This window comes from Penaeus monodon, chromosome 21 (genome assembly GCF_015228065.2).
Source record: "Penaeus monodon isolate SGIC_2016 chromosome 21, NSTDA_Pmon_1, whole genome shotgun sequence".
In the NCBI taxonomy this organism is placed as follows: domain Eukaryota; kingdom Metazoa; phylum Arthropoda; class Malacostraca; order Decapoda; family Penaeidae; genus Penaeus; species Penaeus monodon.
In genome coordinates, this window is record NC_051406.1 from 37001523 (window position 1) to 37001766 (window position 244).

Sequence of the window (244 nt, forward strand, 5' to 3'; positions counted from 1 at the left end):
GCAGATCAGACACACGCGGAGTCTCTCTCGCAATGTCGAGGTGTTCGCGGATAACCCCCGCGCGGCGTCATTCGCTCGGGGTCGACTGTTGCGTCATCGGTCGCGTCATTCGCTCGGGGTCGACTGTTGCGTCATCGGTCGCGTCATTCGCTCGGGGTCGACTGTTACGTCATCGGTCGCGTCATTCGCTCGGGGTCGACTGTTGCGTCATCGGTCGCGTCATTCGGGATTGTGAGTGACGATC